A 27,361-nucleotide genomic window follows, 5' to 3' on the forward strand; every position below is an offset into this window, starting at 1 on the left:
TAACTCTTCCTCTTAGAAACACTAGGGAGAACACATAACATAGGAGTTCTTGTTACAAACCTGGGCCCTGTTCGCTGAACACTTTCCTCTCTTCGGGCACCTTATCTCATTTAAGATGCCATCACAGGACATGTTTATGACCCTGGCCTGCTCGCTCTCCCACAGCTGCTTAGTTTTGGCTCCCAGTCACTCAAGGTGCTAATTGTGCTTATGAATACCTCCCAGCTATTCTTAACACATTGTTTCAAACAGTTCTGCTTGGCATTTAGAGATGAATTTTGACTTTCTTTTTCCCCAGTGCTGACACTCCAGGCTCCGCTGGGTTAAGAGCTCCTACTTTTGACTGTTAACTTCTATTTCTTCACCTCTAACACTGTCTTTTTTTTTTTTTTTTGCCACAGCCAACTTCCTTTTTATTTTATTGAATCAATTTTTATTTTAGAGTAGTTTTAGAAAAATACAGAAAAAGCAAAACTATAGTCCAGGGAATTCCCCCAAATCCATGGCCCAGTTTCCCCTGTTGTTAGAATCTGACATTAGTATGGCATACTTGAACTGATACTGATGCATTACTTTTAACTAAAGTCCGTACTATGTCCTTAGATTTTTTTTAATGTCCTTTTCCCCTTCCAGAATCCCATCCAGGACACCACATTACATTCAGAAGTCATATCTCTTTAGGCTTCCCTTGACTGTGACAGTTTTTAAAAAACTCTTCTGGTTTTTGAAGATCTTGACAGTTTTGGAAAGTCCTACTCAGCTATTCTGTAGACTATCCCTCAATAAGGATGTATTTGTTTTCCTCATGAGTAGACTGGGGTTATGAGTTTTGTGAAAAACAAAAACAAAAGCAAAACAAAACAACCAAAAAAACACACACAGCAATAATACACCATACTCATCACATCTTATCAAGTATACATGCTATAAATGTGACTTATCACTAGTGTTTGCCTTAATAACCTGATTGAGGTAGTGTTTGCCAGATTTCTCCACTGTAAAGTTATTCTTTCCCCCTGCTTTCACACTATACTCTTTGGAAGGAAGTTACTGTACACAGCTCATACTTAAAGAGTGAGTGAGGAATTATGTTCAACCTCCTTGAGGGTGAAGTACCTATGTAAATTATTTGAAATTCTTCTGCAAGGGGGATTTGTCTATTCTCCTCCATTCATTCATTCATTATTTAATCTTTAAAACTTTAATATTGGTATGTACACACGGTTATGTGTTTTGTGTTTTTGGTTGTAATCCAATGCTTCTTTATTTTGTTGCTCAAATTGGGAACCAACTTAAATTTTTAAATAATCACTTGTTACTACCCTTCCCTTAACATTCTTGATTATTATAAGCAGAATAGTATGGTTCAGAGTTTAAACCATATCAACTCAATTCTAGACAACTGTTTACAAAGGTTTTCTTCCAGATCCTTCCCTTCTTTTCTTTTCCATAATCTTAAGACATTTACAAAAATAATTTATGCATAGAACCCTGCTGATGAAAATGCTTCCAGTTTTAGAAAGCTGCCCAAACTCACTGAATTACTGCCACCCTCGACTCCACTTTGCCAATTTAGTTAGTTTTCATCATGTCTTCTATGCAGCATCTTGAACACTGGCACTCAATAAGTATGAAAAATGGTAATCAATACCAGGCATGAAATATTCTCAGTTGAGAAATTATTGAATAGAAACAAAAGTTATCAAGGTATAATAAAATTAATTTCCTTTCATAGCTGGTTCATCCAGTTTGGACTTTCTAGATACAAAAGATACAACATTATGTTGTCCAAAATATAATGAAAATCTATTTCCAGAAGCCTTTTTGAGGGCAAATGGACATTTTGAGCTCATAAATCTGTTGCTCATTGTAGATTTTTCTTTGTTATATTTTTCAAGTTCATCTTAAGCCAGAAATGCCTGTGTGACCCCATGTGATTGAGATTCTGAATTTTCACTTTCCTACCACGTTCAAGCAGTTGGTTCCTTTGCCTGAGGAAGGGATGGCTTGTTATTATTTGACTAAAATATTCTATTATAATGGTCTTCACATATTCTTCTCTTTTGAGTTACCAGACACATGTGCCATTCCAGTTATTGGAAATGGAGGTCAGAAAATCTGTACTTACTCCACAGAAAAAAATGCCCTTTTAAATGTTGTTCCCTGGTTGACGTGAATCCAGCGTTCTTTAAGAATGATTACCACTTTGTTCTGTGGCAGTCACTGGAATGCTTTCTATAAGAGTGGAATGACTCTTGTTTCATCCTGGCTGCCTTATGGTGGGTCTCCTCAGTGTCTCTGATGCATGATGTTTGCAAAGCCAGATCACTCTTCTCAGTGGGGGCTTCCCAGTTTATTACTGCTCTGGCCTAGCCCTTTCAATGCTAAAGGATGGTGTATGACACATTTACCTGCTCTGTAGTGTTGAAGTTATCATTTTTAAAATTCCATGGCTCATTTAACAAAGGAATTGAAAGTAACAGGCTTCTAGTTGGTATTTTCTTTTGGGCCCATTTATGTAAATGTTCTGAGATTGCTCTCTGATTACCCACTTTTGAACCTAGCAGTGTGTGTAGAGTACACAAACATACAGCTGATTGGGTGGTGTCAGAGTTAGCACTAGGAAAATGAGGATGGTGCTTGCAAAGGGGCCACAGGCATGGTGTAAGACCTCAGCACGGGCGGCTGACAGCACCTAACATAGCGGACAACTCTTACGTTAGAGGTATATAATGCCTGCTCTCTTATTCTCAGAGCACTGGAGAAAGACTTTGGGTTTGGGATCTGTTGTTTTGAGCTCCACTTCTGGCTTTGCCTCCAACTGGTTGTGAAATCAACCACAAGTCATTTAAACTCTCTAGATTGCTGCTGCCTTGTTTGCAACTAAGCAGATTAGACTAAGACACTTTTAACTCTAAGGTCCTGTGATCCTTTAACAGATTTTGAAAAATGTTCACAAAAGTGCCTTATTTGCCAGGTTAACATAGAATTGAATTTTGTGCATATAAAAAAAATAAAGATAGGTTTAACCATCTCTCTTTTATTGAAAACACAGCAAGATGAAAGAATAAAATGGATTTGAATACATCCCTTCCACACAGATTTGTTGAGTGCATTGTACTAAGGATACAATTGTGAATAAGACACAGTCCCTGCCCTCAAACTTGCTAAAGTTTAGACATGAAACATGTCAGTTCTTCCCCCTCTTCTCTACACTCCTACCCTAACCTGAAGGAAACCTAGGGCTGTCATCAAATCTCTGGTTGGCTTTTTCCAAAAGCTCCAGTATCCCAAGGTTGCATATGGGTGGGGCTGAGACTCTTTAGGAGCTAAAGTGAATTCAAGAGATTGCCTAAAAGTGAAAGTTCCTCTAGTCTCAGCATTGTCAGGTTTTTGTACTGTAAATCATTATCCAACCTATTTATTATCTAGTTCCCAAGCTGTTAGCATATATAGTGCCTTTTTGCAGATAAGGATATGTATCCTCTCTAGACAAGTTGCGTAAATGTGGCTCCTCTGTGGACCAATTAGGGAAAGGCCCCCTTCCTACAGGCTCCAGCCCCTCATCAGGGTATGCGGTGCCTTGAGCACATGGCATGATCTCAGCCCCCCGTCCTGCCCCTCAGAGGATGCCCCACAGAACCTGCACCACTGCCTATGGGCAACCTTGCCAGCAAATCCATAAGAGGCTTCCTCAGAACAATGCTTCTCTCCACACATTTACCAGGAAAGATGTGCTCTCTGGGAGTTGCTATCCTAACAGCACCAGGCTGTTAAGACAGCGTCTATTTCTTCATGTTTAAAATACGGCACCATATGTGTGAGTTGCCTCAGGGTTTGGGTGACAATGCATCCTATTTTTGTCAGATTGCTCTGGTTTTTACTACTTTTTTCCCCCACAGTGTCCTGAGAAGTCCTTCTGAGTAGCAACGTGTCCCCTTTGAAAAATCAAACCACCCCTGCAGGATCACAGCTCTTGAAATGAGACTCTGTAGTCGAATGTTTAGAAGCCCAGCAGCCAATGGCTCTGTGAAAGCCTGATTCTCTACCACATGCATTCTAATTTAATTGACCTAATTAATTTAGGCTGATGTGACTAAGTGATCAATCAGGTTTGAGTTATGAGATATTGAAATATGGAATTAGAGAAGAAAAAGGGCATTTGGCAAATTGACTACAGGACAGGGGAGCTGCGAAGTCTTGATTTAACAATTGGATACTTGCTTTTTATTTTTTTCCCCATCCCTTGAATGCTAAGTCATAACAAAACCTACTTTGATGTTCTTGCTTGCTCGTGTTTCATTGGAATTCATTTTGCAATTCCCCCTCTGTTTTGATTCAAAATGCTTTTCTTTCTATCAAACACAATAAGCCAGAAATTCTGCCTTGTATGAAACATTCAAGAACCAATGAATGCCTGCTATCTAGAAAAGTGAAATGTCCCTATTGAATTCTTGTTACCCTTAGACATTGTTAATATGTTCTGTGAAAAACAAAAAAATGCAAGAGAAAACATGAGTTTTAACTTTGACATGTAACATTAGTTCCGTTTAAACATTAGCTACTCTGTTCCTGTTTGTCTGGTTAAATGGGTGATTGGCCAAGGAGGGAATTTCAGTGAGTGGATTTTTCCCTCCCTCTTTTTGAATGGCTGTTAAGTGGGAGGAAGTCCTTTGGTCATCTCAGGCCAGTAACTGAAACGGCTTGAGACAGACATTCTTCCAGCTCTGGGAAGGTTAGAAATTGGGTAAACTTATCAAGCTTGGCTGGTTTTCCAGTTGACTTGCTGTGTCTGAGGTAAATATGGGTACTCTGCAGCATGTGGAGTTCTGCTGTTCATTTACAAAGATCTAGGGGCTTGCTTTTGTTTTTTAAAAGGTTGATTTTGTTTTAGAACTTCAGGCAAACTTATAGAATGAGTATAAATTGGCTCCTCCACTCTGGGAGCAGGAAGTGTTATATTTCTTCATGTTCAAATAAATCTGGCTCTGTTTCCTCCTGACCCTGCAAGGTTGTTGAGAATTTAATCTCATCTGTTTTTGCCCTGCAAATTCTTTTGGTCATTCAAGGAAACTGAGGGTCTTATACATTCCAGAAAATTTGAGGAAGGGCCTATGGTCTGGCTGCTGAAGTGGCTCACTGAAAAGCGTTTGGATTTGGTGGCACAGTCTGCATGTCCAACTTGACCACTGTATCTTTGATCCCTCCTGAGCCACGGGGCCCAGGGTTTAGACCTAGACATCATGTTACCTCATTAGCAGTTCCACATTGCATGGGCATCAGGCCCACCAGGATAGAGTCATGTCTTTCAGAAACTTCTGAGCTTTTTCCATCTTGAACGATCCAGCTATTTACTTTGGGAGCCTAACCTTCTGAAACTCTCTTCCTTGGAGTGACATCCAGGTTATAAATCCTTGCTCTCCCCTTGAGATGTAGGTAAGGAAAAGTAGCTTTCATTCTTTCACAATAAACTCACAAAGTTAAATTCTTAGTCTGTATTCCTTGCCATATTTGATTTCTTCTTATTTTTTTTTTTTTTAAATTCTTGAACTGTTGAGTAAGCTACCAGCATACATAGTTAAGGGTTAGGTCACCAGGAAATAATCTTTGATGTCTGTGATAATTTTGTTGTTGTCATTTCTTTTTCCTTTCCTTTTTTCATAGGGGAAATTATGAAGTCATCTTTCTCATTGCTATCCTCTTTAAGTCCAAGAGCAAAGTACTTCAAAAGGGCAGTCTTTGTGGTTCACATGGAATGTAAATAGCTCAAATGGCCCCACTTCTAAGAAGCCTTCTTTTTTTTTTTTTTGTAACATCTTTATTGGAGTATAATTGCTTTACAATGGTGTGTTACTTTCTGCTTTATAACAAAGTGAATCAGCTATACATATACATATATCCCCATATCTCTTCCCTCTTGCATCTCCCTACCACCCTCCCTATCCCACCCCTTTAGGTGGTCGCAAAGCACCGAGGTGATCTCCCTGTGCTATGCGGCTGCTTACCACTAGCTATCTATTTTACGTTTGGTAGTGTATATATATATATATATATCCATGCCACTGTCTCACTTCGTCCCAGCTTACCCTTCCCCCTCCCCGTGTCCTCAAGTCCATTCTCTACATCTGCATCTTTATTCCTGTCCTGCCCCTAGGTTCTTCAGAACTTTTTTTTTTTTTTAGACTCCATATATATGGGTTAGCATACGGTATTTGCCTTTTTCTTTCTGACTTACTTCACTCTGTATGACAGACTCTAGGTCCATCCACCTCACTACAAATACCTCAATTTCCTTTCTTTTTTATGGCTGAGTAATATTCCATTGTATATATGTGCCACATCTTCTTTATCCATTCATCTGTCGATGGACACTTAGGTTGCTTCAGTGCCCTGGCTATTGTAAATAAAGCTGCAGTGAACATTGTGGTACATGACCCTTTTTGAATTATGGTTTTCTCAGGGTATATGCCCAGTAGTGGGAGTGCTGGGTCGTATGGTAGTTCTATTTTTAGATTTTTAAGGAACTGGCATACTGTTCTCTATAGTGGGGGTATCAATTTACATTCCCACCAACAGTGCAAGAAGGTTCCCTTTTCTCCACACCCTCTCCAGCATTTATTGTTTGTAGACTTTTTGATGATGGCCATTCTGACTGGTGTGAGGTGATACCTCATTGTAGTTTTGATTTGCATTTCTCTAATGATTAGTGATGTTGAGCATCCTTTCATGTGTTTGTTGGCAATCTGTATATCTTCTTTGGAGAAATGTCTATTTAGGTCTTCTGCCCATTTTTGGATTGGGTTGTTTGTTTTTTGATATTGAGCTGCATGAGCTGCCTGTATATTTTGGAGATTAATCCTTTGTCAGCTGCTTCATTGGCAAATATTTTCTCCCATTCTGAGGGTTGTCTTTTCATCTTTTGTTTATGGTTTCCTTTGCTGTGCAAAAGCTTTTAAGTTTCATTAGGTCCCATTTGTTTATTTTTGTTTTTATTTCCATTTCTCTAGGAGTTGGGTCAAAAAGGATCTTGCTGTGATTTATGTCATAGAGTGTTCTGCCAATGTTTTCCTCTAAGAATTTTACAGTGTCTGGCCTTACATTTAGGTCTTTAATCCATTTTGAGTTTATTTTTTGTGTATGGTGTTAGGGAGTGTTCTAATTTCATTCTTTTACATGTAGCTGTCCAGTTTCCCCAGCATCACTTATTGAAGAGACTGTCTTTTCTTGCGTCCTTTATCAAAAATAAGGCGACCATAGGTGCGTGGATTTACCTCTGGGCTTTCGATCCTGTTCCATGGATCTGTATTTGTGTTTTTGTGCCAGTACCATACTGTCTTGATTACTGTAACTTTGTAGTATAGTCTGAAGTCTGGGAGCCTGATTCCTCCAGCTCCATTTTTCTTTCTCAAGATTGCTTTGGCTATTCGAGGTCTTTTGTGTTTCCATACAAATTGTGAATGTTTTTGTTCTAGTTCTGTAAAAAATGCCATTGGTAGTTTGATAGGGATTACATTGAATCTGTAGATTGCTTTGGGTAACAGAGTCATTTTCACAATGTTGATTCTTCCAATCCAAGAACATGGTATATCTCTCCATCTGTTTGTTTCATCTTTAATTTCTTTCATCAGTGTCTTATAGTTTTCTGCATACAGGTCTTTTGTCTCCTTAGGTAGGTTTATACCTAGGTATTTTGTTCTTTTTGTTGCAATGGTAAATAGGAGTGTTTCCTTAATTTCTCTTTCAGATTTTTCATCATTAGTGTATAAGAATGCCAGAGATTTGTGTGCATTAATTTTGTATCCTGCTACTTTACCAAATTCATTGATTAGCTCTAGTGGTTTTCTGGTAGCAGGTTTAGGATTCTCTATATATAGCGTCATGTCATCTGCAAACAGTGACCACTTTACTTCTTCTTTTCCGATTTGGATTCCTTTTTCTTCTCTGATTGCTGTGGCTAAAACGTCCAAAACTATGTTGAATAATAGTGGTGAGAGTGGACAACCTTGTCTTGTTCCTGATCTTAGAGGAAATGGTTTCAGTTTTTCACCATTGAGAACAACGTTGGCTGTGGGTTTGTCATATACGGCCTTTATTATGTTGAAGTAAATTCCCTCTATGCCTACTTTCTGGAGGGTTTTTTTATCATAAATGGGTATTGAATTTTGTCAAAAGCTGTTTCTGCATCTATTGAGATGATCATATGGTTTTTCTCCTACAATTTGTTAATATGGTGTACCACTGATTGATTTGCATATGTTGAAGAATCCTTGCATTCCTGGGATAAATCCCATTTGATCATGGTGTATGATCCTTTTAATGTGCTGTTGGATTCTGTTTGCTAGTATTTTGTTGAGGATTTTGCATCTATGTTCATCAGTGATATTGGCCTGTAGTTTTCTTTCTTTGTGACATCTTTGTCTGGTTTTGGTATCTGGGTGATGGTGGCCTCATAGAATGAGTTTGGGAGTGTTCCTCCCTGTGCTATATTTTGGAAGAGTTTGAGAAGGATAGGTGTTAGCTCTTCTCTAAATGTTTGATAGAATTCGCCTGTGAAGCCATCTGGTCCTGGGCTTTTATTTGTTGGAAGATTTTTAATCACACTTTCAATTTCAGTGCTTGTGATTGGTCTGTTTATACTTTCTATTTCTTCCAGGTTCAGTCTCGGAAGGTTGTGCTTTTCTAAGAATTTACCCATTTCTTCCAGGTTGTCCATTTTATTGGCATATGGTTGCTTGTAGTAATCTCTCATGATCCTTTGTATTTCTGCAGTGTCAGTTGTTACTTCTTTTTCATTTCTAATTCTATTGTTTGAATCTTCTCCTTTTTTTTTCTTGATGAGTCAGGCTAATGGTTTATCAATTTTGTTTATCTTCTCAAAGAAGCAGCTTTTAGTTTTATTGATCTTTGCTATTGTTTCCTTCATTTCTTTTTCATTTATTTTTGATCTGATCTTTATGATTTCTTTCCTTCTGCTAACTTTGGGGTTGTCTTGTTCTTCTTTCTCTAATTGCCTTAGGTGTAGGGTTAGGTTGTTTATTTGAGATGTTTCTTGCTTCTTAAGGTAGGATTGTATTGCTATAAACTTCCCTCTTAGAACTGCTTTTGCTGCATCCCATAGGTTTCGGGTCGTCGTGTTTTCATTGTCATTTGTTTCTAGGTATTTTTTTAATTTCCTCTTTGATTTCATCAGTGATCTCTTGGTCATTTAGTAGTGTATTATTTAACCTCCATGTGTTTGTATTTTTTTACAGATTTTTTCTTGTAATTGATATCTGGTCTCATAACGTTGTGTTCGCAAAAGATACTTGATACGATTTCAATTTTTTTTAATTTACAAAGGATTAATTTGTGACCCAAGATATGTTCTACTCTGGAGAATGTTCCATGAGCATGTGAGAAGAAAGTGTATTCTGTTGTTTTTGGATGGAATGTCCTATAAATATCAATTAAGTCCATCTTGTTTAATGTATCATTTAAAGCTTATGTTTCCTTATTTATTTTCATTTTGGATGATCTGTCCATTGGTGAAAGCGGGGTGTTAAAGTCTCCTACTCTGATTGTGTTACTGTCGATTTCCCCATTTATGGCTAGTAGTATTTGCCTTATGTATTGAGGTGCTCCTATGTTGGGTGCATAAATATTTACAATTGTTATATCTTCTTCTTGGATTGATCCCTTGATCATTATGTAGTGTCCTCCTTTGTCTCTTGTAATAGTCTTTGTTTTAAAGTCTATTTTGTCTGCTATGAGAATTGCTACTCCAGCTTTCTTTTGATTTCCATTTGCATGGAATATCTTTTCCATCCCCTCACTTTCAGTCTGTATGTGTCTCTAGGTCTGAAGTGGGTCTCCTGTAGACAGCATATATACAGGTCTTGTTTTTGTATCCATTCAGCCAGTCTGTGTCTTTTGGTTGGGGCATTTAATCCATTTACATTTAAGGTAATCATCAATATGTATGTTCCTATTACCATTTTCTTAATTGTTTGGGTTTGTTATTGTAGGTCTTTTCCTTCTCTTGTGTTTTCTGCCTAGAGAAGTTCCTTTAGCATTTGTTGTAAATCTGGTTTGGTGGCGCTGAATTCTCTTAGCTTTTGCTTGTCTGTAAAGCTTTTGATTTCTCCATTGAATCAGAATGAGATCCTTGCTGGGTAGAGTAATCTTGGTTATAGGTTTTTCCCTTTCATCGCTTTAAATATGTCCTGTCACTCCCTTGTGGTTTGCAGAGTTACTGCTGAAAGATCAGCTGTTAACCTTATGGGGATTCCCTTGTATGTTATTTGTTGTTTTTCCCTTGCTGCTTTCAATATTTTTTCTTCGTATTTAATTTTGGTAGCTTGATTAATATGTGTATTTGTGTGTTTCTCCTTAGATTTATCCTGTATGGGACTCTCTGCACTTCCTGGACTTGATTGACTATTTCCTTTCCCATATTAGGGAAGTTTTCAACTATAATCTCTTCAAATATTTTGTAAGTCTCCTACTTTTTCTCTTCTTCTTCTGGGTCCCCTATAATTCGAATGTTGTTGCATTTAATGTTGCCCCAGAGGTCTTTGAGACTGTCCTCAATTCTTTTCATTCTTTTTTCTTTATTCTGCTCTGTGGTAGTTATTTCCACTATTTTATCTTCCAAGTCACTTATCTGTTCTTCTGCTTCAGTTATTCTGCTATTGATTCCTTCTAGAGAATTTTAAATTTCATTTATTGTGTTGTTCATCATTGTTTGTTTGCTCTAGGTCCTTGTTAAACGTTCCTTGTATTTTCTCCATTCTATTTCCAAGATTTTGGATCATCTTTACTATCATTACTCTGAATTCTTTTTCAGGTGGACTGCCTATTTCCTCTTCATTTGTTTGGCCTGGTGGGTTTATGCTTTGCTCCTTCATCTGCTGTGTGTTTCTCTGTCTTCTCTTTTTGCTTAACTTACTGTGTCTGGGGTCTCCTTTTTGCAGGCTGCAGGTTCGTAGTCCCATTGTTTTTGGTGTCTGCCCTTAGTGGCTAAGGTTTGTTCTTGGGTTGTGTAGGCTTCCTATTGGAGGGTACTGGTGCTTGTGTTCTGTTGGATGAGGCTGGATCTTGTCTTTCTCATGGGCAGGACTGCGTACTGTGGTGTGTTTTGGGGTGTCTGTGAACTTATGATTTTAGGCATCCTCTCTGCTAATGGGTGGGGTTAATTCTTGTCTTGCTTGTTGTTTGTCATAGGGTGTCCAGCAGTGTAGCTTGCTGGTCGTTGAGTGGAGCTGTGTCTTAGCATTGAGATGGAGGTCTCTGGGAGAGCTTTCACCGTTTGATAATACATGGAGCCGGGAGGTCTCTGGTGGACCAATTTCCTTACCTTGGCTCTCCCACCTCAGAGGCACAGGCCTGACACCCAGCTGGAGCACCAAGACACTGTCAACCACACAGCTCAGAAGAAGAGGTAGAAAAAAAGAAAGAAAAAATAAAGAAATGAAATAAAGTTATTAAAATAAAAAATAAAAAAAATTAAAAATTAAAAAATTATTAAAAAAAGAAAGAAAGAAAACAGAGAGCAACCAAACCAAAAAACAAATCCAACAATGATAACAAGTGCTAAAAACTATACTAAAAAAAAAAAAAAGGACAAACAGAACCCTAGGACAAATGGTAAAAGCAAAGCTATGCCGACAAAATCACACAAAGAAGCATACACATACACAGTCACAAAAAGAGAAAAAGGGGAAAAAAAAATCTATATATAAAAAAAAGGAAGATAGCAACGAAATCAATAAACAAATCTACCAATGATAATAAACTCTAAATACTAAACTAAGATAAACATAAGACCAGAAACAAATTAGATGCAGAAAGCAAACCCCAAGTCTACAGTTGCTCCCAAAGAACACCGCCTCAGTTTTGGGATGATTCGCTGTCTATTCAGGTATTCCAGACATGCAGCCTACATTAAGTTGATTGTGGAGATTTAATCAGCTGCTCCTGAGGCTGCTGGGAGAGATTTCCCTTTCTCTTCTTTGTTCACACAGCTCCTGGGGTTCAGCTTTGGATTTGGCCCCGCCTCTGCGTGTAGGTCACCTGAGGGCATCTGTTCCCGCTCAGACAGGACGGGGTTAAAGGAGCAGCTGATTTGCGGGCTCTGGCTCACTCAGGCTGGGGGGAGGGAGGGGTACGGATGCGGGGCGAGCCTGCGGCTGCAGAGGCCAAGGAGACATTGCAACAGCTTGAGGTGCACCGTGTGTTCTCCCGGGGAAGTTTTCCCTGGATCATGAGACCCTGGCAGTGGCGGGCTGCACAGGCTCCCGGGAGGGGAGGTGTGGGTAGTGACCTGTGCTTGCACACAGGCTTCTTGGTGGCTGCAGCAGCAGTCTTAGCGTCTCATGCCTGTCTCTGGTGTCCGCGCTGATAGCCACGGCTCGTGCCTGTCTCTGGAGCAGGTTTAGGCGGTGCTCTGAATCCCCTCTTCTCGTGCACCCCAAAACAATGTTCTCTTGCCTCTTAGGCAGTTCCAGACTTTTTCCCGGACTCCCTCCCAGCTCGCTGTGGTGCACTAGCCCCCTTCAGGCTGTGTTCATGCAGCCAACCCCAGTCCTCTCCCTGCGTTCCGACCGAAGCCCAAGTCTCAGCTCCCAGCCCCCGCCCGCCCCTGCGGGTGAGCAGACAAGCCTCTCAGGCTGGTGAGTGCTGGTCGGCACCAATCCTCTGTGTGGGAATCTCTCCGCTTTGCCCTCTGTACCCCTGTTGCTGCGCTCTCCTCTGTGGCTCTGAAGCTTCCCCCTGCCACCCACTGACTCCGCCCGCGAAGGGGCTTCCTAATGTGTGGAAACCTTTCCTCCTTCACAGCTCCCTCCCAAAGGTGCAGGTCCCATCCCTATTCTTTTGTCCCTGTTTTTTCTTTTTTCCTTTGCCCTACCCAGGTACATGGGGAGTTTCTTGCCTTTTGGGAAGTCTGAGGTCTTCTGCCAGCATTCAGTAAGTGTTCTGTAGGAGTTGTTGCACGTGTAAGTGTATTTCTGATGTATTTATGGGGAGGAAGGTGATCTCCATGTCTTACTCCTCTGCCATCTTGAAGGTCTCTGCTCTAATAAGCCTTCTTTAACCTTAAGGCTGAATGAAGTTAGTGCATTCTCCTTTTTTCTACTGTATTCCCAGCAATACTTTGAGCATACTTTTAAAATAAACTTATTGCTCACCCTTTCATCTCTAGGGAGAGCTATGATTTCTCTTCTCATTCATTCCAAGAAGAAACGTCAAGACCAAGGACTGTACTGGACCAAGGTCCTTTTTAAGGGGGTGGTGGTATAAATTTCAATTCGATGAGAGAAGATAGAAGACTCTTTTTACCTTGTGTGACCTCTGGTCTATGTTTGGTGTCTTCTCTTTAGAGTCGTTGCTTTAGGTCCTATCCTGATTCATTAATTTACTTATTCATTTAACAAACTTTTCTTGAAGGCTTACTAAGGATCAGACATTGTCTAGGCCCTGGGAATAGTGCAGAGATAATTCAGCCAATATTCTATCCTTCTAGCTTTCAGTGGACTGTCTCTCCTGGAATTCAGATGCTACAGTGAGATTGCCTTGGGCCTGCCTGACTCTTGGGAGGGGTTCCCTTGCCCTGATAAGGCTAACTGGGAAGCTGGATTGTTTATCAAGAAAAGTAGGTGTTATCCACATTTATGCTCCTATAGCCTACTCGAAGAGCTTATAGCTCAAAAGTTGTCTGTCTCAGCCCACCTTTGTTTTGAGCAGCAAGTATAGAGCGTCTGCCATGTGCATGGGAGTCAGTCTTGAACTTGATAGAATCCCTGAGTCATGAAGACCACGTGCACATCTAGCACATCTGTGATTGTATCTCTCCTGGGAACCCCAGGGTCCTGGATCTGCAGGAGGAGGCCAACTGATAATTCCTAATCTGGAATCCCAGTATCACCCTCTTTCTAGATAATTTTAGAGGCAAAACTACTAACAATGAAAAACTATATTGTTTCAATCATTTGCTCACTTTGTTGTCTCCCTAACTAGATTCTGGTGGGCAGACATCTTGTTGTCTTTACTCTGGTATCCTGGGGACATCTAACAAGGTACCTCACTCTTACCCTTGTGGACCGAATGAATGCAAAAATCATGCAGGGGGAAACAGAATGGTGCTAAAACTGTTCTCTTCTGCATTTTAAATGGCTATCAATTTGTTCTTAATTAAATATCAATAATAACTTTGAACTTAGGAAAATATATGGATATGGTGTAAATAGATGAATAAATGTCTAAACATTTCCTTTCTTCAAGATGTTGGGCTAGGACCTGTGGATTACAAAGCAGTGAATTGACCTAGGCTTGGTGTTTAATGTGTTTGGGAGGGCAGATAAGTCACATACAAACAATGAAATTTAGTTGAGATGATTCGTATATTTATTTTGGGGATTTTTTTTTTTAAGCATCACAATAGTGGCCACTGCTTTACCTATGGGTGTGAGTGAAAATGAGATTCAAGATTTGGAGTTGTTTGAAAAGAGGCACTTGTGTCCTTCATGAGTACTAAAAGTCAACCAGATGGTGGGAGTGTACAATGTTGGGTGAGAATCAAAGGATGGAAGCAAAGCCTGGGTCCTGTTTTCTTCTCTGCTCGGCACCTTGTAAGATCAGGTCTCACCTGGTATGCTCAGCTGGGGAGCTGTTACAACTCAGAGGAACCCAAAGGGAACTTAAGCTCTTAACTTGTTTTCTGTTATCTTTCCCTCCACTACCTTGTTCTTAAAAGAATCTATTTTTGTTTCCCTAGCTTTAAAATGTTTGTACTCTGTTGTTTTGTATACATTTTCATTCTGATTTGGGTTGCCTAATTCTGGTATTTGACCCGTATTCTGTATAATGGCCTCTATTATTTTCAAACTTGCTGCTATGATAGAAGTTCTCTGATTTGTACAATTTCCCATTTATTAATGGGAAATTAATACCGTGTGTTAGATCATTGCCTTGAATTTCATCCTCTAGAAATTGTCCCTGGTTAAAGCTATACCAGGTCAGAAAAATCTGGCTACATGACATTTTAATAAAATATAAATGAATACCTTGGGGGTCATTGTCTACTTGTGAGATTCCAGGGTTCAGAAGTTCTGAGAGGGCTGCAGCCTTAGAGAGAGGCTAATGACTATCTTAAAAACAACGTCACTCTATGCCAATGTGGAAATCAAGGCCAGGATTGAGACTACTAACAGAGTGTGCTGTCTTTTTACCACTGCCTTTTAATTTGGTCAAGATATGGCAGGTGAATTCTCTACACATTTACAATTTTTTAACTAGAAAGCTATAGGGAAGGAGAGAGTTCATGGCTGCCCCAGAAGCCATGGTAAACATTCAGAAACAACCTGTCTCTGAGGTTCATTTGGAAGAGATAGAGATAGAAAGGGCTGTGACCCAAGTTCATTGAAAGATATGACTCTGAACATTTTTCCTACACAATTTTGTGCATCAACTTCTCATTTTTTTCAGGGTCAGTGACATTGGGATATATGCCTGATTTCTGCTCGGCTCTCAGCCAATCTGGAATCTTTTGTCTTTGGGATGGGTTCATATCTACGGGTTAATGACAATCACAGACCCATAGCAAATGCTGGCAAAAGTTTTGCAAACATGGGCCAAATTTTAGCTTTATTATAAAATGTAAAGTCAGAGCTGGCTTTGTGTTTTGTACTAACATATCATACAAAACTAATTTACAGTTCTTCCAGATGGGTTCAGTGTCTATGGCATACTGCCTGCTACTCTAAAATGTACTTGGTATAGAGGGTGATGGTGAGGGAGGGAAAAAGTTTATTCCTAAGTGGGGAAATACAAAGGCTTTGTGACTTATGGCAAGAAAGAGTTGGATTTTAAAAAATTACCACTGTAACAGCAGCTTTATCAAAATAGTTTCAGGGGAAAATGGCAGAGAACCAATATTTTACTGAATGATTCACACTAGGTATTGTGCTCTGTGTTTGATGTGTATTATCTTATTCGTCATTACTATACTCTGTGAGGTGGGCATCCATTTTCCTTTTAACTGGGAATTCATTTACCTCTGGATTCTGCAAATCATCTCTTTGTCTCTGTTATGTATCAGATGTGTGTGTATGTGTATCCATTAAACAAAAGGGTACTTTGTTGGCAAGGAGTCAAAAATATCTTCCAGTTAAAGGCTGACCCGACTTGATTATGTTTCCACTTCACGCAGGGAACTGTGGCATACAGTTGTGCACGTGGCTTACTGCGTGAGTCCCTGGTCAGGGAACAAGTGGGTATAATCCAAACCCCAGGCCACTCAGCACGCTGCGTGCTTTGGTTAGGATTGTGTCTGCTGGGAGGAAGGGGTACCTCTTTCTAGTTTACTCATCTATGTTTGCAGTGACTCTGCTGATGCAGATCACTTACAACAAATGAGCAACCCTGGAAAGGAACTTTGAAACTCTAGGTAATATCCTGTTCATCCTGGCATCTTGGGGTGTTGGTTTCTTCATTTCCCCCTTCTCTATCGTGCATCTTGGGACTGTCCCTTAGAACTCCATTTGTTCTGACTACTGATCTCACTCTGGGACTAGCCTGGGAAAACGGCGAGAGGGAGAGTACCTGCCTTCCTCTCTCCCTCTTCCCGCTTCCCACTGGGCCTGGAGAGCTGGCACTTATGCAATGCCTGTTTACCCTTGCTAGGCATTACTCTTTGTAAACTGCTTAGTGAATATTCATGTTATTCTTTCCTTATATCCTTTCCCCTAAAACTGCATGGATGGTCAGGAAAGTATATATATACACACACATATATATATATGCATATATATGTGTATATATATATATATATATATATATATATATATATGTATATATGTATATATATATAAAATTTAAAACCCCAGAGTTTCAAACTTTGGAAAATAGTTTAAAGAAAAAAATTGATTGAAGTGCTGTCAGTTCTTTAGCAAATATGTTTAGTTGCATAGATAAATGAGTTGTAAAATATACAAAGAGAAAAGGATTGTTGTAAGTTAATTTAAAAATGTTTATTAAACATCTGCTTGATTCTTAGCAGTGTGTTACATACAGGAACAGAATACAAAAAAATTAAGATGTGAAAATGGACTTATAACTTAAAAAGATGTGAAAACCATCAATGTTTTATATCTCGTATATAATCTAAGTGTTGGGAGACAGGGACCCCATAACACCAGATATGTTCTTCAAGCTTTGACTCTTATGTCCCCTGCCATCCTGCAAAGTCAGATGACCTCTGGCCTTCATTTCCCTTATCTGTAGGTGAGACTCCATGCTCTGTAATATCTTCCTCCTAGGCTATTGTGTACCTGGAATGAAATAATGGATGCTTGATACTTTAAAACTTATAAAGCTCATTATATATTTAAGGTTTAATTGTCCTTGCAAAGAAAGATGAAAAGACTGCTGATAGTTTCTTTCAGAAAATATAATTTTTCCTTTTTATGTGACATATATTTAGTGTGAACAATGTGGAGAGACTAAGGTATAAAGTAAAAGAAAAAATCTCACAAAAATTATAAGCTCCCAATGATAATCATGGTTAGTATTTTGATGTTTGATTTTTTTTTAATCTTTTACAAATTTACATTAATTTATCAAAGCTGAGATACTATTATATATGATTTTAAACTTACCCTATTTTTCAACTTTGTATCAGTTTAAAGATTCACAGGAAGCACATGGGCAGCTATCTTTCTGGGCTATCAGCAAATATCAGCTTTAGATATAAATAGTTCAGTGATTTTGCCCAGTGGCACTTCCTAACATGATTTTTATTGAATTTATACACAAAATTGACACACCTCTATAGAGTCATTTGTATATAAGCTCAAAATATAGTATTATTTCCCCTTATCATTTTTAAGGTTTTTAACCTAAACATATATGTTCAGGCTTTCAGATTGTATCCTCTCCTGAGAATTGAGAAACTCAATCTCAAGACATTCAAATAAGAATATTCTAAATGGAATGATAATATACGGAAACACTAAAAACCCTGGCCGCTTTTCAGTATTGTTGCCCCCTCTTAAGTGGTGAATTTCCTCACACTGTGGTATAAATAAAACTTTTAAAGCACTGGAGGAGTTCCCAAGTATCCAGGCAGTGTAAAGATTTTAGAAAAAATAATTACCTGGATGCTTAATTCTTTTGCAAAATGGGACTTTTTGTGTGTGGGGGGGGGGCGGGGATAGGGATATGAATGCTTTTCTTAATGCAAGGCACACTGGGAGTTTCAAATCATATACGCTTAAAAAAAACCTCAGTTTCCCACGGACACTGGTAAATATACATTGTCTCCTTTGGGCCATTTGATTTGTATCATCATTTGCCTCATCTTGGTTAATCACACCAAGATTATATAACGTTATATAAATTGTCTTCGGTGACATGATACTCTCTTTTTCAACCTTGATCAAATATAACTTGGCAAAACATTCCTTTTGGATGTATCATTTTTCTCTTTTTAAACCAGTTCTATCTTGAAATAAAACAAATGAAATAGAGGCAGTTGCAATTACAAGTACGATAAGGTTTTATCTATCGCACCTTCAAGGTTTCATGCCCCTTCTATCTAGGTCCTGTCCTCCCCTCCCCCCTACCCATTCCTTTTTCTGTGTAGGTCAGGTTAACAAGGAAAAAACCCTCACAAGGATATTTAGAGGGTGAGAAAACGTTAGGATGGATCTGAATCTCTTTATTAATAGTGAGTTGCATAATAAATGCCATGGGGTTGGTAGGTTTTACTTCGTCTGTTAAATATTAACAGTACTTGTACTTTCTGGGATATTGTTGAAGCGCTTGGATACTGCTCAGCCAACCACAAAGAAACAGGTTTCCATGGAAGCAATAGCACAGATTCATTTCATTCTCAATGGAATCCACACAGCAAGACAGATCTTTAAAAATAACCCATGTAAAACTGAAGCAAAATATTTCTGGGTGTTTGTTTTATGCCTTTTGGTGTGCGTGTCTGTTTTCCATTTAAAAAATAATCTAAAAATATCTGGGCACTCAGGAGAGCTTCCAAAAAAGCTAAAGCTCTTACCCCTGCCTGGTTGGTTGTTGTTCTTCTTTCGGGCATGCATTCCTGTGTGTCTGAAGGGCACAACCCCTCCCTTGTTTACGTTCTTGAACACAATATTTTAGACCAAATTTTAAGATGAAAAACAGAATATTCTGAATGTGTGGTGAGCAATAGACTATTTTAAAGAACGTTTATATATCAATAATAAAGAAACATAATGATTTTTGATTCTCCTATATGAAGAGCTTTGAAAACACTGTAAATTAAGTACTATAGTAACCCTTGTTTTATAGGTGAAAACAGAAGCTCAGAGAGGTCAAGTAACCTCTTTAAGGCTGCCGAATTTATAAGTGGCAGAACCTGGTTTTCAGTTCTGGTTTACCTGGTGGTATAGATGCTACAATCCCAAATTACTATGCCATGTTTTTATTATCATGAAGAAGAGCGTCAATATTGTTTAACTGTCTCTGAAGTCAAAACACATCATCTATCTCCATTCATACATACATATATTCATGTACATATATATAAACACACTAAACCCTGCTCCCTCCTTTTGCTCTCATAACAAGCAGTGTATTTTTAGCTCTAACATAGCACTTATTCTACTTCAGTGACTGTGTGTTTATCTGTTTCCTCAGGGCTGGGCTCTGAGCCATGGTGATCAAGGATGGGTTTAGGTTGATCTGGAGATTTCCTGAGGCTAGGACTCTGCTTGGCACAATGGCTACTTTGTATAAACAGAGCTGATTTAAAATCTACCAGAGTTTGAATGACAAGCCAAAGATTTTTTTACATAAACCCTCAGCAAAAGCAAAATTGTTATGGAGCCAGGGGGATGTTGTTTGAATAAATGAAAACTTTTCACTGCTCTATCCACTGAACCAAGGAGTATGCCTAGTACACTTGAATAAATGACTCAGATAAATATCTTGAAGCTTTTTAGAAGCATTTTTCTTCAACTTTTAATATATTAATATAAAAACATGCTTATCTAATTCATATTTATTAAAACAGGTCCTCTGAAATTAAAAATTGTCTAAGTACTTTAAAGTAACAAAAGTGGATTAAAAAATAATAGAGTAGCCTTTCAAGACAGTTTCTTCCACTATTATTTTCAATTCTTGAACTCGCTTGGCTGGCACACTAACACTTCATGTGTTGATTAACATTGAGGAATCAAGTTCTTTCAATGTTCAATTTTTTAAAGATAGATTTTACGTATCAAAGCTCTCTGAAAACCATTTTTAGTGGGTAATTATCTAGGGTGCTTTATTCACCTCCCTGTCTTAATAAACAGAGTCTATCAGATGTGACCTAAGCTTTCCTTTATGACTGAACACCATCACTCTATTATTTGTAAACTGTGGGGTTGCAGAGTGATATCCTCAGGTGTCAGAGCTTATAAAGGACGGTTCCTGTATGCTTGATTTCTTTTTATTTCCCCTCTGTCATCTCTGATCATTTGCACTGGTTTCCCTGGTCTTCTTCATAAATACAGTCCATTGTATGTCTAATTCCATGTCTTCTGTTTGCTGAGGCTGATCTGTGGGTTTCATGGGGGTACGAGATAAGTCAGTAAGTTTAATCAGCTACTGTAAGGTGAACCCCTGAATATTTCAATTAGCTCTGGCCTATAGGCTTCAGGGTGAACTCATTTATCTTCCTCTGTAAAACGCATGAGCTTGGTTTAAGTACATTCCTTATCAGTGCTAGAGTCTTTTTTCTGTTGTTATCATTGTTCAGTCTTCAAGAAAGAAAGTGTATTTGGTTGAGTTTCTATAGAGCTGTCTGCTGAATATGTGAGACTCACAATTTGCAACAAAGACAATAACCTAATTTGTTGCTATTTTGAAGAGGAGACTTTTAAAAGGCAGCTTCCTTTGGGAATGTTTCTAGGAATAGTGACTTGACATATGTATGAATATATGCGTGTATATATAGAGATATATGTATATATATATTTCTGTGAATTCTCTTATATTCTATATTGTTTCTGAAAAGATTTAAAGTAACAGTAGTGACAATAGGAAAGGAAAAATGGGTAAAGTTCATGGGCCTACATAACAGTTGCTAACACCTTTTATTAACTTGGCAGCCTGGTACTCTGTAGTTCTCTTTGGACATAACTACCTTCAAACTGTTCGTGAGACTGTGGCAGGATGTCCCTCAGTTATAAGTAAACTTGGAGGCTGGTGTGGCTTGGCCACAGTTACAATCTTGGGGAAGTTCAGTTTTGTTCTTTAAACTATCTAGGTGAATTTTTTTTGAAGAAGTGTGTAAAGGACGTCACAGGCCACTGTTGTGTGTTTTCGACTATTAATTTATAAGAAGCATTTGAGATAACCAGAAATAAAGGGTCAGGGGGTCTAAAGGGAAATGACTCAGGCACTCTTCTGAAAACATATCAACTAATGCAACCGTTATCTTTCTTACTGGGCTGGTGCTGAGGTTTTGCCATGAGAGGTCTTGCAATGTTGATTCAACATTGGACAGTTGCCATTTTAGAAGAGTTTGATAGCTAGGTCTCCAGATCTGACAGAAAGAGTAGCTGCCTTTCCTCGTGTGATTTAAAGGGCAGTAAAAGTTCAGTCTGCCCCATGATCTCCTCCCCAGTGGCCTTACTTCACTTGAAAATTTTCATGGTTAGAGATACTCCATTGGATAAAGGCCTTGCCTCCAGAAGGCACCAATAAACAAGACTGTATTTTACCTGAATATACCATTAATGCCCTTTCTGAATACATGAACAGATTAACAAATGTAGGCAGCTTTCACCAGCCTAGAGCAGAGTGTGAATGACTGAGATGCAAGATGAGAACATTTAGGTTGGGAACATCTGGAGCAAGAGGTCCTAGGGAGACGTGGGAAGTAAGGGGTGGCTGGGTGGAGAAAATACAAAGCCATTAGACACCTGGAGGTGCACTTGCTGACTGCAGGAAGATGACAGAAGGGGAGATGGGGGGGTGAGGACTACCATACTCTTGTGCTCCAGGCTGGTTCTACTTTCTGGAGAAACATAAATGAGCTAGGAGTAAAGAAATCATGTCTGACTGCTCTTGACCTTTTCCAATTAGGTTGTACAATAATTTAAAAGTAATAACTTCCTCAGCTTCCTGACTCAACATCCCACCTAATTAGCTAAATCCTTTTGACCTATACTTGGTGACTCATCTTTGCTCCTGATTCTGAGACCACACTGGTTTACAACTAAAAACATTTAAAGAAACTTAGCATTGAATGTCTTTTCTTTGTTTTGCTCCAATCTTGTGCCCCAGTTTTAGATTTTTTTCTTTGTTATTGAGGTCAAATGATCACCTTGCGTCCAAGATATAATAACTAAATCCCAGTTCAATTCATTTATTCATTCACCAAATATTTATCGGATACTTGCTAGGTGTCAGATGCTGTGCTCAGAGCAAGAAACATAAAAACAAATGAAACATGGCCATGTCCTTCATAAGTTACCTTTAGTGCCAGAGAACTTGCCTTTATACTCAGGGGGGCTCCCAGGGCCCTTCACGACTGGAGTCCAGCCTTGTGTTAGGAAGCTTCTATCTCCTCCACTCTCTTCCCTTCCCCTGAGGATGGAGATCTACTCCAGAACCTCACTTGTTGATTGAATCCAACTTTTATACCATAGGAGTTTGTGCTTAGAATGTTTTCAGGAGAAAAAAATTAATTTAAATGTATTTGGAGACTCTCCAGAAAGGCTTTGAATTGTTTCCTGTTTGTTCTAAGGGTTGTACATTTTCTCTCATTGCCATCACAGAGAAAGGTGGGTGGATTCAATTCAATAGAAGAAACAGCCATTTTAAGAAGATATCTGCATCCTTGAAATTCCAGCCATTTAAGTCTTCAGCAGATTGCTCTGTGCTTTTATGTGGTTTCTGTGAAGAGAATTTTGACAAAGAAAGCTATTAGAGACATGAACTTTGACACATGCAGTTTAGACTCCAAGGTTAATAATTTGGAAGAATTTTTCTAAATGTATGTTAGAGGCGTTGCCTTTTCATTAAGGTAGTCAGTTAGAGTTCCTCTACATTTTTATTTGTGATCCTCTACATTTTAAATTTATTTTCCAGTGGGCTTTGTATAGTTAAGAAAATGCAAGAAAAATGCTCAATCCCTGGTCTTTGAGAAGCAATCTTTCCCCATCTCTAACTTATAATGAAACTTTTCTTCACTTTGCTCTAGAGGGTTTCTTTCTTCTCCTTCCTTCCTCCCTCCTTCCCTCCCTCCGTCTCTGTTGCTCTCTTTCTCTCTTTCTCCCTTCCTTCCTTTCTTTTTCTTTCTTTCTTTCTTTCTTTCTTTCTTTCTTTCTTTCTTTCTTTCTTTCTTTCTTTCTTTCTTTCTTTCTTTCTTTCTTTCTTTCTTTTCAATCATTACTTGAATGTCTTCATGGGAGAGATGGCTAGTTCTTTCTTTTTTAATCAACTATATTTGACATATAACATTGAGTAAATTAAAGATGTACAATGTTTTAACCTGATACATTTATGTATTATAATATGATTGCCATTGTGGCACTCTTTAGCACCTCTATCACATTACATTATTACCCTTTCTTTTTAGTGGTTGGGATAATTAAGTTCTAGTCTTTTAGCAAGTTTGATGATTGTAGTGTAATATTGTTGTCTATATTCATTACACTGTGTACTAGGTCTCTATGGCTTAACTTACTAGTTGTTGCAAGTTTGTACCCTTAAACAGAATTAATTTTATCCTCCCACCTCCCATCCCCTGGTAACCACCATTTTACTCTCTGTTTTTATGAGTTTGACTTAGATTCTATGTATAAGTGAGATCATACAGTACTTATCTTTCTCTGCCTGACTTATCTCACTTAGCATAATATGCTCAAGGTCTATCTATGTTACTGCAAATGGCAGGGTATCTTCCTTTCTCATGCCTGAATAATATTCCATTACATATATATATATATATATATATATATATATATATATATATATATATACCACATCTTTTTTATCCATTCATCCGCTAATGGGCATTGTTTCCATATCTTGGCTATTGTGAATAATGCTGAAATAAACATGAAGTACATATATCTCTTTGAAATCCTGTTTTCATATGCCCAGAAGTGGAATTCCTGGATCATATGGTAGATCTATTTTTATTTTTTTTAAGGATCCTCCATATTGTTTTCTATAGTGGTTGGACCAATTTACATTTTCACCAACAGTGTATCAAGAGTTCCCTTTTCACCACATCCTCACCAGTCTTCTTGATAAATAGCCATTCCAGCAAGAGTGAGGTGATATCTAATTGTGGTTTTGATTTGCATTTCCCTGATGATTAGTGATGTTGAGCATCTTTTCATTTACCTATTGGACACTTTGATGTGCTCCTTGGAAAAATATCTATTTAGTTCTTCCACCCATTTTTAAATCAGATTTTTTTTTTTTGTTAAGTTGTATGAGTTCTTTATAAATTTTAGATATTAACCCCTTTTACAATATACAGTTTGCAAAATTTTTCTCCCATTCTGTAGGTTGCCTTTTCATTTTAATTGTTTCTTTTGCTGTGCAGAAGCTTTTGAATTTGATGTAGTTCTATGTGTTGATTTTTGCTTTTGTTTTTTGTGCTTTTGGCATCATATCAAAAGAGTCATTGCCAAGACTAATGTCAAGAAGTTTCTTTTCTATGTTTTCTTCTAGGATTTTTATGATATCAGCTCTTATGTTTAAGTCTTTGATCTATTTCAAGTTAATTTTTGTGAGTGGTGTGAGATAGGGGTCCAATTTCATTGTTCCGCATATGTTTCTCCAGTTTTTCTAGCACCATTTGTTGAAGAGACTATCTTTTCCCTATTGGGTGTTCTTGGCACCCTTGTCAAATACTAGTTGACTGCATATGCTGGGATTTAATTCTGGGCTCTCTATCCTGTTCCATTTGTCTATGTGTCTGTTTTGGTGCCAGTGCCATACTGTTTTTATTACTACGGCTTTGTAGTATAGTTTGAAATCTGGAAGCATAATATCTCTAATTTTGTTCTTTTTTCTCAGAATTACTTTGCTATTCAGGGTCTTTTGTGGTTCTACACAAATGTTAGGATTGTTTCTTCCATTTTTGTGAAGAATGCCTTTGGTATTTTCATGGGGATTGTGTTGAATCTGTAGATGGCTTTGGATAGTTTGGTTATTTTAACAATATTAGTTCTTCTGATCCATGAACAGAGGATGCCTTTCCATTTGTTCATGTCTTCTTTGATTCTTTTCAGCAGTCTTGTAGTTTTCATTGTAGAGAGAGATGGGTAGTTTTTCACTATAAATGACTGACTCCTTTCAGTGGGGTAGAGCTGCTGCCAGGAGCTGGCTGCCCAGCTAGGGATCAAATATCTCAGCCTTCATATCTATGTGGCTTCTTCTCCCAGTGGAATGACAGCAGAAGAGATGTGATCACTTCTAGGCCCAGATGGTTAAGAAGTACGAGGCTTCTACATGCTTTCTGCTCCTGTTTATAAAGAATCCAGCACAGGAAACAATGGTCATGGGTGATGGAGTCACAAGATGAGAGGAGCCAGTTCCAGAAATGCCACCTAGAGGATAGCCACCTCTCCTTGAAGAACACCCAATTATGGGATTGAGAAATAAACTTGTAAGTTGTCAAGCATCTAAGAGTTGGGAGTATCTGTTACTGAAGTTAGTATTTGGCACCTAATTATGTCTGCTTAGTACAAATCACAGACAGACCTGGCACTTTAAGGTGACACAAAGATGAGTGAGAAACATCCAGAAGTTTGAAGGAAAGAATGCAAACCTAGAAGTTTGAAGGAAGAAATGCAAACAATTATAAGACAAAGCAGATTTTAATCACTTAGAATTTTAATAAGACCTCTTTGAATTGCAAGTGACAGGCATCCAATTTGAATTAGCTTTATCAAAGGGGGAATTTTATTAGCAGAATGCCCATATTATTGATAAAAAGATTGAAAAACAAAGCAAGGATGTAATTGTTTCCTGGAAGAAACTGGGACCAGGGAATTACATACTGCTAAGACTCATTCCTTACAATCAGTTATGGCCAGGGGAGCAGGGTTGTGGAAGAAATGGTAGCTCCTGTGGATACAACAGGACTAGTTGGGGGGCTGGGAGAACAATACTCAGAAGTAAAGAAAGGCTCTTTTATTCTCAGAAGAAAGGAAAAGGTATTTAGCAGACAAAATAATTGGTTTCCTCTACCAATGGAGTAATTATTTGAAAATTCACCTTTCTTTTTTTTTGGTTTTGTTTAGTATATTTTGTATTGTTAACATTTCCTGTTTTTATGACTAGCTCCTGAGCTTGAATTAGATCTTTCCTTTTTGTTCCCCTGCCTTCCTCCATCCCCAGCAGTGCCTTGTATATAATAGGAGCTTAACAAATATTTTTTTATTGGCTGGGAAAATGTAATTAGAGAAATATGATGAACTTGGATGCCTTTAGATTGTCTTAATGCAGACACTCTCTTTTTATCATCAAATCGTGCTCCTCTACATGAAGCTTCAACTCCAGCCAGCTGTGGTTTCTGAACATGCCCTGCAAGTATCTGCCTCTGTTATTTCCCCCATGTTTTCCCTACTCTTGCTTCCCTTGGGAACCTAGCCTCCTCCTCCCAACCAGTCCAAAGTCCACCATTCATGCCTGATCAAGCCCAGGGCAAATACCACCCCTGCTGTGAAGACTTAGCAGCCCATCACATGGCACAGAGGTATTGCCTCCTCTGAATTCATCACTGTGTACCATCTATTAAGTAAACATGTTACATTGTCCTTGTGTAGTTTTACAGTGTTACATTTTTTTAAACAATTAATCATATTTTAAACAGTTAAAAATATTATTTCAATTTTAATTTTCTTCTCCAACTAGATTGTAAATTCTTTGAAGAACAGGAACAATCTATCATGCCCTCTGTAGTGCTTGATGAAATAGCTTAAATGGTAGTCTCCTGATAAGTCTTTGCAAACAGATTTAATTAATCTTTATTTTCAGTTTCAAGACAGTTACCCCATATATGGCATAGCTAAGAATCTCCAAATATTCATATGAATACAGTGCTTTCTTAAGTGAATATTTTTTCCTTTCATTTTTAAGTTAAAGGGATCTGCCAAATGGTTGAGTGGAATATATCAGAATTCTTTTTTTTTTTTTTTTTTTTAAGATACAACCTTAGGGATAATGAAACCTGTTGCACAGAGAGAAACCGGTCAGGCTGCTTATTGACTGTGCAGAGAAGCAGTTTCTATAGAATTGTAAATGGTAATCATTAATTAGATTACTTTTCCTACACTGCCCTGTGTAGTGGTGGATGGTACACGTGGTAATCTGAATGTGA

The 27,361-nt window shown here is 38.3% G+C and overlaps 1 long non-coding RNA gene across 1 annotated transcript; it reads left to right on the top strand.

The window, feature by feature from the left end:
• Positions 1 to 4,718: 4,718 nt before the first annotated feature.
• Positions 4,719 to 26,655, top strand: LOC118894874. The gene is made up of 3 exons (XR_005019773.1): positions 4,719 to 4,797; positions 25,422 to 25,645; positions 26,530 to 26,655. It is a non-coding gene; the product is annotated as an uncharacterized LOC118894874 (long non-coding RNA).
• The last annotated feature ends 706 nt before the right edge of the window (positions 26,656 to 27,361 follow it).

The sequence above is a fragment of the Balaenoptera musculus genome, chromosome 4, assembly GCF_009873245.2.
Source record: "Balaenoptera musculus isolate JJ_BM4_2016_0621 chromosome 4, mBalMus1.pri.v3, whole genome shotgun sequence".
In the NCBI taxonomy this organism is placed as follows: domain Eukaryota; kingdom Metazoa; phylum Chordata; class Mammalia; order Artiodactyla; family Balaenopteridae; genus Balaenoptera; species Balaenoptera musculus.